Source organism: Phoxinus phoxinus (assembly GCF_949152265.1).
Source record: "Phoxinus phoxinus genome assembly, chromosome: 25".
In the NCBI taxonomy this organism is placed as follows: Eukaryota; Metazoa; Chordata; class Actinopteri; order Cypriniformes; family Leuciscidae; genus Phoxinus; species Phoxinus phoxinus.
Window position 1 is genome coordinate 17,719,334 of NC_136900.1, and position 17,628 is coordinate 17,736,961.

The 17,628-nt window shown below is 36.7% G+C and overlaps 1 protein-coding gene and 1 long non-coding RNA gene across 3 annotated transcripts in view; both read right to left on the minus strand.

Moving 5' to 3' along the window:
- The window catches only part of LOC306994049 (BTB/POZ domain-containing protein kctd15-like), a 66,650-nt gene extending 58,904 nt beyond the window's left edge, over positions 1 to 7,746 (minus strand). The window contains exon 1 of one of the 2 annotated variants that reach the window (XM_079604341.1): positions 7,474 to 7,746. The gene's annotated coding sequence lies outside the window, so the exon portion shown is untranslated. The remainder of the gene's footprint in view (positions 1 to 7,473) is intronic. The other variant, XM_079604338.1, reaches the window with a different exon arrangement.
- A 3,691-nt stretch (positions 7,747 to 11,437) lies between these two features.
- Positions 11,438 to 15,004, minus strand: LOC306993757. Its single transcript, XR_013796523.1, has 4 exons — positions 14,855 to 15,004; positions 13,600 to 13,699; positions 12,964 to 13,150; positions 11,438 to 12,087 (listed from the first exon to the last, which is right to left on the minus strand). It is a non-coding gene; the product is annotated as an uncharacterized lncRNA (long non-coding RNA).
- Positions 15,005 to 17,628: the final 2,624 nt, after the last annotated feature.

Genomic DNA, 17,628 nt, shown 5'->3' on the forward strand with positions numbered 1-17,628 from the left:
TGTGTGATATTAACCTACGTGGATTAATGGTTAGAGACCCGCCAAAGCCTTTTCATTTACAGATCACAGCATTTTTTCATTAAGTAAAGCGCTCCTAGAACATGATGGAGGAAGGGCTGTGATTACTTGGGGATCAAAGGAAGGATGGAGAGGAAGGTTAAACCTGGTCCTATGTGTACACAGACCCCTCATCCATCAGCGGCTTTCTGCATGGATATACTGAATAATCTGTAAAAAGGGCATGAATCTGTAAAATCTCGTCTCTAAAATCTATTCCCTCCCATTTTGGTTTCATATATCATATATATTACTGGCACTGTATTTGTAGACAGTTCATTATAGGCTATATCTTATAATCCATAGCTGTCACCCATCAGTAATTACTTGCAGCACGTGATTGTTAAACTGGGATTTAGAGTGATCTGTTTATTACAAAATGACTTGTCATGAGGTACAGATGATCTTCATCAGTCATTAGGTTGCTGTGCGGTGGGAATCACCCATACAGATTATGTATTATGTGGGAATCTTGAGCATGCAATATTGATGTCATGCATTCAAATCTAAAAAAAAATTCAAACAATTTTTAAGTTTGTTTTTATATCATTTTCATTTAGACATGATCTCTAAACAGTAATTTACTGGTAATGTATACCAGTAAAAACTATATGTGAGCTAATAACTTTGCATAATGCATTACCATTCACAACAAACTTGTTTGCCACCATGCTTCACATAGACACTGGCAATTTGGGAAATAAATTGCAATTAATTAATAAATAAATATGATTTCCCTTAGTCATTCATGTCCTCGCATCTCACAAATACAATATTTCAGACTCCATCTGATATATAAAATGTTTCAAAGAAACTTAGAATCTTTACCAGTCCCTTTTCTTTTTGAATCAAATTAAGTATGGCGTCTAATTTGACTAAGATGCAACCTGCTGAGTATTATTTCCCTGACGTCCTAAGAGACTCACTGCCATAGTAACCGGCCCCATGCAAGTCTCCAGATGCTACTGTCTTGCACTGCTCTCACTCAGGTCCTCTTATCCTTCTACTACCCATGAAGCTCACTGTGATTTTTCATATTCTTGTTGGTTTATTATTAATAATTAATGGAATTAATTTGTTGCTAAATTCATTTGATGCTAAATTAAATGTCTAAACATTCATTTTAGGGGAACTATATACAATACATATTGTATCTATCATATCCATGAAACACATAGCCGCATTTTTGTAATGCGAATGGGAAATGATAAATGGTTACGCCTGGATTTGAATTTAAGGGTATTTGATAGTCACAATGTTTTTTTGATGTTGATCCAGTAATATGTCCTGCTTGATTCACATGACCGTCAGCCAAGGAAACTGTAACTCAGGTCCTCTTCTGACGCTACAGGTTCTCGTCTCTTACCGAACTGCCTGCCTGACACACAAACTGATCAGTGCTGACAGGTCAGTCATCACTGTGCCTTGCTCTCCCTCTCTCCGCTGTCATCCTGCGACCGGCCTTATGTTGTGACAGTGTAAATTACATCAGTCACTTCACTGGGGCGGACACACGCCTGGCCACTCATCCGATACACAACGAAATACACTCTCTGCTTGCTCACAACGTAATACCGACTCTGTTTTAACAGCTTGCGTTCTTTGCCTCTCACACGCAGATACACACACAGCTCAGCAACATATGTTGACCTCCCTCACACATGAGGTGCTCTGGCCCCGGAGGGAAATAAATTACACACTAATATTACTGTCTCCAAAAGACAGATGTTTACTCGGGATGATCTTTGAACAACAGTTCCAGCAAGACTTTTCACATCCTTCTTTCTCCTTAATGATGGCCAAAGCTCGCTGGCCCCTGACCATGATGTGTTTCTAAGGATATAGACATAAATGCTGGTCTAAGATCAGTTTCCACACCCCTAACCTACTGAGAAAGGAAAAGCTGACTCGAAATGACTTTACAAATGAAAAAAAAAATGTAATGTACAAAAGGAGTGCATTTTGCGGATTAATCCATTGGTCCATTTTGCTGCTTAAGGAAAGACAGGTTTTTGTATTTACTCTTTATGTTGGTTGCCATGCCAATAACAAAAAAAATGTGCATTATGCTTGATCTTCAGTCGCTTCATTAATTAGCAATGCGATGTGAGTTATGAATTTACAATAATTTTTCATCACTTAACGTACGTTAATTTAACATGAACTAAAAATTAACAATACTTCTACAGCATTTATTAATCTTAGTTAATGTTAATCTCAATGTTTACTAATATATTATTTAAATCAAGTTGCATTTGTTAACATTAGTAAATGCACTGTGAACTAACATGAACAGACAATGAACAACTGTATTTTTATAAACTAACATTAACAAAGATGAATAAATACTGTAAGTATTGCTCATTTTTAGTTCATGTTAGTTAATACATTAACTAATGTTAACAAATGAGACCTTTAAATGTAAAGGTATCGACTGATTTAACAAAAAAGAATGGATCGAAAATGCTAAAAAGATATTTAATGATATACCTCAGATACAGTGATTACGAGCTAAGGTTAATAAAAAGCAACTTTTCAATGCTCCTATTTGCACTGTTAAGTATTCAGCAGGTGCAGAGTTACGTTAAGTCTTGAATAGGCATTGCCATATTATTTCTAGTGATCCTAAATTATCAGGTATTTTTAAAGAAGAATATAAATATTTGAATCTCTGTGAAACTTGCTTGTTAAATCTGAATTTAGTTATCGTGTACCGTAATTAAACTAGGCATTCTGACTCTTCCCCAATGTAATTATAGGTGTAGTAAATGTGCACAGTGTTCTTTTACACATACTGTAGATGTAATTCTTTTAGTCATCCACACACTGGTCGTAATATTGGCAATGTGGAAATGACCTGTTCCTCTACTCATGTATATTATGTGTCCTTGAGGTCTTGCATATTTTGGGAAGCCTTCTAGAACATTGCATATGTGTATTAGTAAACACAGTAGCAATATCAGGACCGGAGATATGCACAGCCCTGTAGAGTCACATTTCAAACAAGTTGGTCATAATGCCTGATTTGTAATACATTGGTATAGTGTAAAGGTTAAAAAAATGTATATATTTTTTAATCTGCTGTTATTATTAACCCTCTGCTGGATTTTCTTCACATAGTAGCACAATAGACTTAAGTTACTCCATCATTTATGGTCATACAGAAAAAAAGAAATATGAAAAAATAATCTGTGAGATGTCTACTTTTGTATGTGTCCACTTACAATCAAAACAAAACATTGTGTTTTGTAAAATAAAGAAAGTAAACAGGGTGTGCTCTCTGCCTCTCCGTCTCGTGAACTTTTTTTTCTTGAGCACGTCTATAAACTGAAACAAAACTCAGCGAATACTTGTCACACATTTATGAGCAATATATATCTATAAACATATAAGTGTGTACTTTTAAATGATCTGATTCAAAACTAAAACAAATATTCTCTGTTTAAGTCATTTGTATTAAACCAACAAGATGTCCAGTTTCTCAAACGCTTGCTTATTTGTTTTAATGTGACCACCACACCCACGCGCGCAAAAGATATTGACATGCAAATCATCCACATGAAGGAACGCGAACGCCTTTATTACCTCAAAAACAAAGCACCAAACTTCATCAGTCCTCTACTTTTCGTCAAGTTTGGAAGATGTGATTAGTAATTTTTAAATCGTAATTTTAACCAGAAAAATCTAAAATGTATTCCCAAAATCATAAAAATCAAAAGCATGTTCACAGTTGTTTTCTTTTGTTTTACAGGGACCAGATGCCACTGAGGAGTCCTGCTGACTTAAACATTCACATGAGACTCTGTCTTTCAACGTAATTGCGTATTACATGACGTCACGAACGCGCATCACAGAACAGAGCAAGGCGAGCATTTGTGCTTATAAAACTTAAACTTTTTTATATATTTTTTAAATGAACGAACGTTTCGCTAGATAAGACCCTTATTCATCGTCTGGTATCGTTTAAAGCCCTTTGAAGCTGCACTGAAACTGTCATTTGGACCTTGAACCATTTGGGGCCCATTGAAGTCCATTATATGGAGAAATATTTTCATCAAAAACCTTAATTTCTTTTCGATTGAAGAAAGAAAGACATGGACATCTTGGATGACATGGGGGTGAGTAAATTATCAGCAAATGTTTTTTTTAAAGTGAACTAATCCTTTAAGCCATGGAAATGTCACAAGTAACAGAAATAAGCATTATTTATATTTTTAATATATATTTTTTTATAGTGCTTTATAAAATATTACAGCTTAAGGTTAGAGAGTGGAATATTTAATAGCATATTATTGTAGTCTTTACCATTATGTTGATTGTTGACCTGGTCAACAACAATCAACATTTTCTGAAAGACTTCTAGTCACTGACGATTTGTTGAAAACCTTTTTTTAAATAATTTCAGGCCCAAAATGAAAACCCTACTCATGGAAAGCGTTTAGAATAAAAATGGAAGACATTCACTGATACACCAGTCTTCATAGCTTTACCCTGCAGTTGGTTCACCCATCTCCTATGTCACCATGCAGCCTATATTCCAGTCAGACAGTTTGATGAGTGGATCTTTTGAATGTCAAATCCTCATCCTCTCAGGGCCTGACTAATCATAAAGAGTGAGAACTTGTCTTTTACCTTCTCTTGGAGCTTTCTGATTCTGTCCTTGACATTCAGACAGCAGACTCTGTCATGGGGCTCACAGAGGAATAATGTGTGGGTGTGAGGTGTGTGAGGCTGAAGAGCTCAAGACTTGAGTTAGTGAGTGTGTGCGGACTTGAGTTAGTGAGTGTGTGCGTGTGCGTGTGTGTGTGTTAAATTATTCAAATATTTAACCAATATAAAAGCATTTAAAAGAAGTTGTGACTAAACCATTGGTTTTCTCAAACTGTCAATCAAACCTCATAACTCTATCCCGCCTCCATTTAGAATGTTCCGCGCCCACTTCGAAGATCCCTCGAACATCAGATTAAAATACTATATGCTAGACTATTACTGGTTTGATCTACATGTCCACATGCTCAACTAAAGCACATATTACACCTCAATAGATTGTAACAGTCGGGTTCCGGAAGTAAAAACATACATTTTTTAAATTGATTTTGAACGATAACTTATAAACCTTTAAAGACAGACTTACTGTGAGCTAAGAGGTTGTTAATTGAGGGTATTTGATTCCGTGGAAGCCGTCAGTCCGCATTATTTCATCTTATTTTTTTTAATAATTGAGTTTAACAGTGGAATTCCTGGTGAAAAACTACATTACCCATGATGCTGTACCAATCAAATGGTACAAAAAAGCTAAATGTCTCGTTAGCTCCGCCCACTCCCATAAACCACTGAAAATGGCATTGGCCTAATTGAGTCCGTCTCCCTACGTATTATATTTTTATATTTCTCCATTTTTTATTTGATTATGCTGTTTGCGATGCTTCATGGGATTGTAGCTTGCCTTGGTTCATTAAAACGTGTTAACAAAGACTTTTTTGAAAGCACTAATGCACACTACAACACTAAGCTGCAAAATAGTGCTAAATCAAAAAGTATGCATCACAAACATATTTACAACGTATGATGAAAAACGACAAGGATCCCGTCATCTTAAACGTACCGTGCGTACTGCGTAGGCTATAGCCAAACCAGATTCTTGTCCTTAAGTGGTTGTTTTAAAATGTTACGGCTCTCTGCGGCCTCCACAAACAGCAAACATCCATTAGTATAATGCTAAAAAATGCATGAGTTGTCCCACAAGTATCATTTCCACAGAATTAAGGAGGCCATTATATAGGCAATTTCTATGGCAGCGAAAGTAAAAATAACCCTCCGTATATAACAGGGTGAAATACAGGCGGAGTTGTTAGAGACAAATTATTAGATGATGACCAAATGTTGGCCAGCCAATCAAATCGACCCCCTTGGAAGGGAAAAGAAGAGCTCTTCCATTCATAATTCACTCGCTGATGGGTGAATAGTTGATAGAACGGATTAAAGATTAAACTGAAAAAGCTTTTTAAATTGTTAAAAGAGACATACATTCAGTCGATGCGCCATGTAAAAAGTTAATATTCTGGGTTAAGCTCAATCGACAGCATTGAAAGTGAATGGTGCCAATGCGTAAACGATACTGTTTCAACAGTATAGCCACGTAAATGAAAACAATTTTCATTTAAAATGCTCAAATAATAAATTATAAAATGTACAGCTCAAATAATACACGGTTTAGCATAAGAATAAAGTGGTTCTACATATTTTTAAGTTAAAATTATTTTTGAAAGACTTTCGGGATGATCTGTGACACTGCAGATGTACAGGATACAAACTGACTGGCCAAATAATTGTTGCGATATCAACCACTCCTTCGTTTATTATTGTCATTTGGAAAAACGAGTAGAACGCATGCTAGAAAGTCTTGTCCTCTGAGCACATCCATTTCTTAACTAGAAGCTGGTAGGGGCATGTCACCATCCTATTTATAGCCTGCCGAGAAATAATTCAAAGGAATCGGAGAGAAGATCTCCTAAATCTTCCCTTTCAGAGTCCTACACTGAATGAAAAAGGAGAACGTCTCTTTCTCCCCCAAAAGCCATCTGTATGAGACAGTGCAAGCACACCTCCGAAAAGGTGTGAGTTATATCCTGAACATCACAGTGATGGATGTGGCATCTGTTGGACAGACAGAACAGCACACATGGCGCTGGTTTCTAACTGTGACGGGCAATACAAAATTGAAGCTCTATTTTCAATAAGAACTTCCTATAGTGAATTAAAATGCATGTTGGAATAAGAACTAAATGCTCTTAAAGGGACAGTATCCAAAAATGAAAACTCCCTCATACTATATTACTTTTTTTCTATTGTGGAGCACATATAGAGATGTTAAGGAGAATGACAGCCTCAGTCATCATTCACAGAACAAAAATGAAAAGATGAATGACTGGTCCCTTTTTTGCATTCTTTGCGGAAGAAAGTCATATGTAATTTAATCCCCTTTGAAACCATATCTAGACAAACTATCCCTTTAAATAATTTGAAAAAAAGCCAATAAATTAAAATAATTAAAAAATAAAAAAACACTGAATTGCCGACAATTAATCTTTCAAAGTTCAGCTTTGAAACCCGTCTTGTTCAACTCATTAAAGTGACATTCATCATTTCCACTTGAACAAAATATCGAATGAGGCAATATTACTGCCCTACAGTTAAACACGACAGGTAATTGCCACCCCAACTGACGGTAGGCTACTGACTGCGTTTCCACTTCTTTACAAAAATGTCTGTCTCCTCACTTCTCCTCCGCGGTCCAGACTCGGACACATGCACTTTATTACCTCTTTGAAGCTCTATTTTCTCGCCTTGGGACCTAACTATACTATTTCCTCTAGGACATAACACAAAAAAACCGTTATCACATGCAACACTTACCTCAACAATCTTCATATGTCTCAAATGTGCCGCTGTAGGCGCTCCGTTTGTGCTGGCTGAATTCAACGGTTTAAATTTCAGTGCCGAGTTAGTAACTGAACCATGGCACGTAAATAAAACGTAGCCCGCGATGAAATGCCTATCTGCGGTCGGAGTGTAACTTTAAAGCGATTGGCAGCGGTGTTTGGTGAGATGTTAACGGTCGCGACACGCGGCTCGTGTGTGTGTTGGGCGTGCGTGCGCATCCTGTGCTTCTATTCTCGCGCGCTCTCTAGGGACACCGATGCTGCTGCTGATATTGCCAAGCAACAGCTTCTGTAATAACCCATCAAAGTCTGACGAAACTAAGTTTTATAACAGACGCCGACGGTTGAACAGCCATTCATAGTTAGGATGGATGATGGAGAGATCTCTCTAATTTAGTGAGGTCATCAAATGCCTTATTTGGGTATATTGTAACAAACATTATATGTGGGACATTGCTTCGCTCCTATGCAGCATGTTTTCATGTTCCCATTCTGTATGTTTTAATATAGGCCTACTGGAAAAAGTTGTTTAAGATAGAAACCATATTAGTTCGTTTTTAGCATGCCCCCCTTTAAAATTAAAAATGCCAGGTGTTTCTTTATTTTCTCTAATCAAAATATTTCAAAATTAATTTTCTTTAGAATATTGTTTTAATTGCTAGGCTAATCCGTTTTATAACTGTGTCCTCAACATCACTTTTTATCTTGTTAATTTTCTTGCCATTGTGTAAGATAATATAGGCCTATTCAATCATTAACCAGTTATATAATTACATTGACAGTTAATTACTATATTTTTTAAATAATAATATAATTGAATATTATGAATAAATTAATAAAAGCCTGCACTTGACCAGAGTATATTATTGTTATAAATTAAATTTATACTTTTTATATTTTATTTTTAGTTCAATACAGCATACAAAGTATGACCCATATTGTAACGTTAAGGCAGGGACGACGCGGAGAGAGAATCCATATGCCTGCACTACTTTAATAACAATACAAGCACAGGGAGTCCAGGGCAGATAAAGAAACTCGGGACAGGAAACAACGACTGACAAACCACAAGATAAACACAAGGGCAATTTATACAGTATACAGGCTAAGAAGGTAACAATGGGGCGTGGTTGATTGTCATGCGGGAACACACAATAACCATCATTTCTAATTTTCATTGTTTAACCGGGGAATAAGAAATCAGAACATGTAAAAATAAAATCCAATTTAAAATTAAAAACTGTAATATGATACTAAAATAACACTGTTCTTATCCAAATTGCACTAGGCCTACTTGTTTTTTGGGTGACGCTGGACAAGAGTCTATAAATAAGCATACAGTCCATAAATAAATTCAGACTCTGGGGACTGACAGAGATTAAAGGAACATTGTGAATTTATGAAAATTCGGGGGGTCCTGTGTTGCATGAACATTTCATTTAAGTCTATAACACAATGCTGATTAACCTTTCTCTTGTCGATCAAATTTTATTTATGATATCATTTTGTCTATTGACTTCAGCAACTCCAAAACAATAGACTTCCACCGTCAAATGGATTAAATGATGTACTGGAGGCGGTTGTGCTACTTTATCCTGAAGGCACATATTGATTACTTTATAAATTACTGTCAGCTTACATCATTTCATTTCTTCACTGTAACCATAAGATACTGCCTACTTTTCCATACAGCAATACATTTCACCTCGCTGCCCACAAGATAACCAATTGTTTTTTTATTCACTGCAGAAATAGACAAAAGAATATTGATCTTATGATTCAGGTCTCCTTGTTGCTCTATCCCCACAGCCCTGAAATGTCTTCTCCAGTCCAAAATAAAAGGCAATATGGGACATTCGGTTCAAGGTTTACTTGCGCATAACCACTGACATCCAAGATGGTTTGGCCATTTACAGTATTTGTGTTTTATTTGAATTTAGAGTTACTGAAACTCCTTAAAACAAGTCAACTTTACTTCTTAAAAGTTTTGCGAGCCAATGCAAAGTTTCTCAGGGGAATTTAAAGGGGCCATGACATGAAAAATTTATAATTTCCCTGGATCTTTTGACATCGAAGAATTCTTTGCACCATTAAAACATCCCGCAAGTTTTGTAGCAATTAGTTTGGCTATTGTGAAGTCACACTGGCAAATGCATTTGCACATGGCTGTCTCCAATTGTCTAATAATTTTACATGAGCATTTGACTGCAGATAAACGAGTTACCAGTTCACAAACTTCTGTTGAAAGATGAAGAAGCTAACTCTATTAGATCTGACAACAGCTACACCACAAACCGTAAACAATTACATAATGGTTTGTCTGTAAATGATATGGATAAAGTCTTCAAAACACTTACTCGTCGATTCTTTTTGCATTGACGTTAGACAATCACAACAGTGGCTGTTTACTGTCAAGCCTTAAAGGAGCCGCCCCTTAAAAACTGATCATTTCAGACAGAGAATTGAAAATAATTATTTTCCAAAATATATTTGCTTTTTTGTGTGCGCAGTATCAACATTAAATGAACCTCAAGGAACATATTTAAATCGTTTATAAAAATCCATATCATGACCCCTTTAAATATAATTTTTCCTTCCCTCCAATCATATTATAGGAAGTAAAATTAGTTGCGAATAGTTTCATATGGACTTTAACCCAATCAATAAAGAATCATAGACTTTATTGAAGTTTCCGATTATAGCATTTGACATCTGCTTTGATTTATGATGTCATTGTTAATCAGTTTTCTGTCTAGTTTCAGGGTGGAAAATTTATCAATGACTTAGTTACACCTGGACCGAACCATTTGCTGCTTTTGCTTCTTCCTTGTATGGATTGCCAACCAATACATAATTAGTTCATCTGCAGGGCTAGAAGCTTCTTTTAGCTCACTAATGGAGCTCTTACCAGGAGATCAAATAGCAGTTCAGGCAATGATGAGGTTTGTGGATAAAAGAGATGATGATGTCACCTAGCCCCATCTGTATGATTGCATGAGGAAAATCTCCAAGCCTGAAGTGCAGAGCACAAACAAACATCAAAACCCCCCAAAAAATTGTTTTGCAGACCATCATATATGTACAATATATTTTAAATTTGTTGTTATTAATTGCATCAGAAACCAAAACTAATAAAACCCAGTAGGCTACTGTGGCCCGTTTGTGGCAAACACGCTTTGTTATTGCATGTCTCGTGGCCTGCTGATCTCTGAGAGCGAAAGATGTTATGTTTCCCAGGACACAAATCCGACCTTCACAGAAGACGTGTGAGAACCCTAAACTTCTAAAACAAGATAAAACTTTCACCAGGTGCTTCACACAGACTTATTTATAACACCATGGCAAAATGAATAGATCTTTCTCAGAGGATGGCATTTTCTGTCCTCTAACTAGATTTAGATGGCTGCCTCTCTCTTCTAAATTTAGATGAAGAAAGTGAGTCAGCCCACAGAAAGTCAATATTAATGGTGATTTATTGGAGAGTGAAAAAGAAAATGTATCCTCACAGGACTCCAGTGTGAGAGCACCTGGCCCACAGGCTCTCTGAGGCGAGGCACACACACTTGTGGTGGAGGCAGTACAGTGAACCCCGCACACTACTGCCCTCTGCTGGCTGGCTGGACCACTGACTCACCCAGTGCATGGGAATGGGATTACACCATGAAATGTTCTAACATCTGAATGCGTGAGCTGTTGGCTCGAGACCCACCATTCTTACCCCTAATTTCCTGTCTAAATTATACTCTCTTATAAAAGTAAAAGCAAAATAATTAATTTGAAGGGAACCTGGTATAATGCAAAATGGGACTAGCTTGTTTGCAGACACGTGATTAAAGACGCGCGAAATTCAGATAGAGGACAGGAAGTGGAGTAAAGTCCGAACCGTACTATGCTGGTTTAGACATAAACAAAAACATCACAACATATATTGGACGTGAAGTGATTCTTATTTTATGAAGAGGAGCGATTTTTCTACTTAATTTAAATACTTGCCTGCCAATGAGGCAGTTGATATAGAGACTGTTTTGAAAGTAGGCTACATTAGCAAACTAATTTGAAATGTTTAGAGGGTAAACAATGGTCATGTGAAATGAAACATCTGTTTGCAATGCAATAAACCTTTAAGGATACCAGAGAGAGCAATAAGATGTGCTAAAACATTCACTGTATCAGTAAAAAAAGTCTGGTGGCTGTCCTACCTGGCGTCACCATTGGTGAATTTCTCCATTTGACTGTTGCAGGAGCTGCTGTTACACAGGCACTCTGACTCTCAACCCACCAAAGACAAACTGCCCACTGGGTTCCCCGCACCAGTGACGGTCATTAGACATTATCAGCCGTGCATTTGGCAATTACCCTGAAATGTAATCTATTTCTTGGTGCTACGGAGTCTCTTGCCACATTAGCGACTCAAGGTGTTGTGTGTGTGTGCAATTTTTTTCAATACCTTCCTGCTCCACAACTGGGCCCATATTACAGTTCTCCACATCACTGGGCCGTAAACCCATACTGCATTCCTCATCAGGCGCTATTTCACCTGTATTACAACCTCTTGTGGCCTTTGACTTGTCCCAGATGGAGTTGAGCACTGAGGGAATATAACCAACAGCATTACACTGATGTGCTGATACAACATATTCATATTGTCCTATGTTTTTAGCCTACACACTGGCCCTGATGGCTGCAGTCTAGATCAAGGTCATAAATTGTTTGGCCATTATGGATGTAATGAATTTATTAAAGACTAAGGGCCAGATTTACAAAAAAATCCACTGTCAGGATTTACTAAAGACACACAGTGAAAAAATAGCACTGAAAAGGCATGTACACAGTTATTTTTGTGGCTGACCTTATTGCATATGCACTTGTTGTAATTTCCCTTTCAGATGCAAAATTTATGGGAAGAGTATTTAAATAAATCATTGCAAGGTGATTTACTAAGGTCTGGTATTTACCGTCCCAATAAAAGCATGTCTTAAATCAGATGCTAATTTGAGTTGCTCTTAGTAGATTGCATTGGTCTTTATGGAAATGATCCGGCTGCGTCTGTGTTCTTTAATGTGTGCATTGTCAGTATATCACATGCAGAACTTTCCACTCCCATCAGCGCTTTTTTGGAATTACAGTAGGCTCTCTTGCTAATTTGCTATTTACTAAATCTTGTTCTACATATTGGCCAACGGTCATTCACAGCACAATCTGCAGATATAGCCATGTTCATATTGTGTGGTGTGAAACCATAGTTGTTTGGTGGATTCAAATAAATAATAGTGAGCATGAAGCATTGAGTAGATATTTCAAAGTGTATTTTTGCTACCTGCTGAAACAACCCCTACCTCCTTTAAAAATAAATATGACTGTAAGAATAGGAATAAAAAATGTACTGTCCCCAGACTCCCCACTCTAAGTCTGTCACCTCAGTTAATAGGTCCATGGTAAATCCTGTATAATTGACAGATGTCACCTGCTTGTGTCCAGTCACTGGGAATCTGCCACTTGCTTCATATCTTGAACTGACAGGTGGCAGCAGTTTAAGGGACAGGGAGACATCGGCAGAACTTTGGAGACAGTGTCATTGTTTCGGCTGGCATTTGCTGAGCAGTGGCCCAAGACGTAAGCCTTACTCCTTTCAGATGGCTCATCAACATCCCCTTTTAAAGATATGAGAGAGAGAGAGAGAGAGCGAGAGAGAGAGAGAGAGAGAGAGAGAGAGAGAGAGAGAGAGAGAGAGAGAGAGAGCAATGGTGGGATAGAACAAACAATAGATGCAAAGATGGATGGATGGATGGATAGATCAAGTGATAGATGGATACATGGATGGATAGAACGATAGATGGATGGATGGATGGATGGATGGATGGATGGATGGATGGATGGATGGATAAGATTGTAATGCAATGTATTGCTGGCCTCTATTTGCGTGTTTTATGGTTTTTTTAGATTTTGTTTAAAGAATTCTGTCCACTGACATTCTCGTTTTTATCAAGGTCGTGTGTAACAATTGCTTTCGCAAAATAGCTTTTAGCTCCAGAGTCTATCAGAGAAAGCAAACACCTCAAACTCTGTAAATATGACACAGACTGCTCCTTTCAGGGCGTACCTCCAGGTCGGTTGTAATGAGGATGCCGTGGGCTTCAACGCTTTTCTACAGAGAGAATGAATTCATAGTTGACTCCAGGGTTTTGCTGCTGGAAGATCATCTATTTTGGGCAACAGTAAGGATTGCTGGTTTCAACTGCTTGTGAAGATTTTCCATTTGAATATGTTCAAATGTATTATATCCTTGAAGAAATAACTTAATAGATCTTAAAAATATATTTTAGAGGGAACTTTGAAAAATGTGTACTTATGTAATATTATTTTATATATATATATATATTATTATTTGTTTGACAATTTGTTTTATTGTTTATAAACATAACAAAAGATAATGCACATAGCAAACATCCAATAGAGGAGCAGCAACATACATATTTCAACAGTCAGATCCATGGAAAACAAATACATTTGCATAGTTAATACATAGGCTAGCTAGCTAATAGATAGCTAATACATTTTCTTTATACAGTCCAATATATTGATAGAAAGAAATTTCCAGGCATCAACAGGTCAATAAGTCGTGCGGTTATACATTCACAGTTCACTATTTTAGTGGTTATGTATCCAATATGGTTTTGTTCATATGTGTGACGTAAACAAATTCTCTACTATTGTTTCTTTTGCAGATGTAAAACCAGCAAACAAACAAAATTATTTAATAATAAGTACAACTTTTTTCTTTTATAGCAAGGTTCTCTACTGTACATTAACAACATTAGTTCATGCATTATTATCATATACAGTTAAATATATTTTAATAAATAAAATATTAATTTATAATATACTATTGTTCACTATTAGTTCATAAAGTATAATGTAGCCTACAAAATGTGTACTGAAAACTGACTCAAAAAAAAAAAAAAAAAAAAAATTTAGTTTTAGGATTTTTAGGAAATAATGACTGTTCCTCACATAAAGCTAAAGCACTTCCACAAATCTTCTAAATCAAAGCATTTATATCACTCTCTAATTGTTTGAAGAAATACTGCATAGTCATATCTGTAATATCTTAAGACCTTTGTAGTCTGATGCTTGTGCAAATGACACAAATAATGTGTTTTTAATGTAAAATACATGAGATATGACTTGACTTATGACTTGAGATATGATGTACACTACAGTAGTATACCATAGCGATCAATAAGTCATTCACCCTGCTCACATGGATTCATACAGCTTCATATCAAATCTGAAATTTCACACTATGATAAGCTTATGTGGATTGTTTGGTACCTTTATACTGAAATGTTACTCACCCAGATAGTTTCTGCTCTTTGTAATTTCAGTCACATCAATCCCTATTGCTCCTCGAGGGATCTTCTGAAACCTCATTCAGGAACACAGATGAATACACCTGTGACAAAGCTACATGAGTCAATAAGATCATCACAGCCCTGTTTCTGTAGGAAAGACAAATATGGAATAGTGCAAACAAAATTGGGCCATACACACAAAACTCACTATTTGTGAATGCATTTGGATGAATTGATAGAAAGAACGATATAGATAGTCAGACTGAACAATGGATAGATAGATGGATAGATGGATAGATAGATAGATAGATAGATAGATAGATAGATAGATAGATAGATAGATAGATGGATGAATGACAAACGGTCAGAACAATGGATAGATAGATAGATAGATAGATAGATAGATAGATAGATAGACGGACGGACGGACGGATGGATGGAACGATGGATAGACAGACGGATGGATGGATAGATATAGATTGCTCAAACAATCTTCACCAGAAGTTTTTTCCTAGCAACAAGTATTTTCCACTGTTCATACCACTGGGTCAATTTCCAGAGTGAAAACTGGATTGTTATTGAACCCAAAATTGCACAGCCTTTATTAAGAGGCATCTATTACTGTTGAAAACCCAGTTTGCACCCATACATTCTATCATCCAATTCTCTTTCGCTGGCACTCCTGCCACAATTACATGCTACAGTGACTTTAAGGAGCCTGAAAGGGCAGCCAAGGCGTTCTCAAGACACCTCTGCATGGTGCTCATTTTGCAAGGTTGTTTCAAAACAAATCATCACCCTGGGCAACTCAGAAGTGAAGGAAAAGCGTGGGCACAGTTGCAACATGTAATTGTACAATAATAATCTTCCAATCCAGCAGGAAAACAGCACAATGAATGCAGTATCTGTGATCTATGATTACACAGATGCCACGTTGTGCTAATTAAGTGAATAATATGCTGTCAAATAAAACTGCCATTCACTTTCTTTAGTCTTCTTTAACATGCGTTGTGAAATGAAAACAAACAACCAATCACAAACTTATCTGCACTTACCTCATTAAATAGAGGAGGGTAACAGATTTCGGTAACATGTTATACCTTGTCGGGCTTGGTGACTGCCATCAGGCAAAAATGCTTTTCAAAGTATGAAACAGAGGAGATTAGACATCAGCAGTGAATTTTGGGAACATTAAAGCCATTTTGTGTGAAATAGAGGTGGCCAGGATAACACATTTTCTTAACATATACCTGCTTTTGCAATATATTTCTGCTTTTGCAGACAAAGGAGTCAAAGCTATTGCTAACAGAACAAATGCTTCTGGGCATTGTTGAGGTAATATCAGCAAGACCAGTTTTTGCAGTTTTTGTGTGTCTGGCATCATCACCAACTTGTCAAATATGCTTTCCAAACACAAGCAACATAACAGAGGCCTTGTGAAGAAGATACGCCTCTGTGGAATATCTCACTGGACATCTGCCAGCGTCATGTGGCTGTTTTAGCCAAGCAGAGAAATTATCACATCTAAAAACCTCTCTGAGGTTTTGCAATGAATTCAATTTATTAAAAAGAATTAAACCACTAACATACAGACAAAATCCATGATGAAGCCATTATAAACAACATAAATGAGCAACACAGCCAGCAGTGATTGAGGAGGAAGGAAATTGCTGGAGGTCATCATCCATAAACAGGTCAATAGGTCATTAACATTTTGTCTTATTGTAGGCTAATATGAATGAACAAAGACGCATTGATAATAAGCTACTAAATAAGCATAGGCTAAGTTGCCTCGAGCTAACCAGATTAATTTGAGGAGATTAAAACTTAATACAAGTGTTTCCTACAACAGATACATGGTTATGTGCTAAACAACAAAAATCTTACACGTGGCAGCATTTGTGCGGGTGTCATTGTCGAAGATGCTAATACGAGTTGTGTTGGGTATTGACTGAATGATTTGACCTCTGCCCTTTACATTTACTGGGCACAGAGGCTCTAAAGCTACGACTGAATAAATGACTAAACGTGACTTGTTAAAAGATACAATAGGAGGTTCACTCTTTAAACAAACAGAATTACAAACAGAAAGCAACTACAATCGCAAAAAAAAAAAAAAAAAAAGCTTTTTGTTTTCAAATGTTTTTGAAAGATGTCTCTTATGTTCATTATAAGTATTATTACAATTTAAAATATTTAAAAATGTAATGTATTCCTTTGATGATAAAGCTACATTTTCGGCATCTTCAGTGTCACATGATCCTTCAGAAATCATTCTAATATGCTGATTTCTTCTTATTATCAATGTTAAAAACAGTTGTGCTGCTTAAAGATTCTTTGATGAACACAAAATTCAAACAAACAGCGTTTACTTGATGATATATAATTATTTTATAACCATGTAAATGTCTTTACGGTCACTTTTGAATAGTGGCTGATCGAAAAAGTGTGACAACTAGCCCCGGTCTCTCCTGTAATTTGACACCACCTTGACGGAGCTGAAAACGCATTTTGACATTAATTTTACCCAGTATGAAACACTAACACAAAAAGTATACTATTTAGGACTTCTTGAGGAAACCTCAAGGAGAAATCAATTCAGGTGTTGCATCTGAGGTGCCCAACCATGCACCACGGGGTCCATTCTGTACTCAGATTCCCTTTAAAAGCCTGACATGAAATCTAGGACCAAACCACACTGTGCTGGAGAAGACCAGGTAGTGGGATCAATAATGTGGTGGTGTGGGGGGGGGGGGGGGGGGGGGGGACTTGATTTT